This window comes from Lupinus angustifolius, chromosome LG09, assembly GCF_001865875.1.
Source record: "Lupinus angustifolius cultivar Tanjil chromosome LG09, LupAngTanjil_v1.0, whole genome shotgun sequence".
In the NCBI taxonomy this organism is placed as follows: domain Eukaryota; kingdom Viridiplantae; phylum Streptophyta; class Magnoliopsida; order Fabales; family Fabaceae; genus Lupinus; species Lupinus angustifolius.
The window spans coordinates 16,439,006-16,439,253 of record NC_032017.1 but is presented as its reverse complement, the minus strand read 5'-3'; positions in this window follow the sequence as shown (position 1 = coordinate 16,439,253).

Sequence of the window (248 nt, the reverse complement as noted above, 5' to 3'; positions counted from 1 at the left end):
AGAGGATAGGATGAGGATGAGTATGAGCATAGGATGAGGATGAGGACGAATATGGGATCAGGATGAAGAGGAGGGTAGGTTGAGGACGGGGATGAGGATGAGGACAGGTTGAGGACGAGGATGAGGATAGGATGAGAAGGAGGATAGGATGAGAATGAGGATGAGGAGGAGGAGGAGTATGAGGATAGGATGATGATGAGGATGAGGATAGGATGAGGACGAGGATAGGATGAGGAATAGGAGGAGGA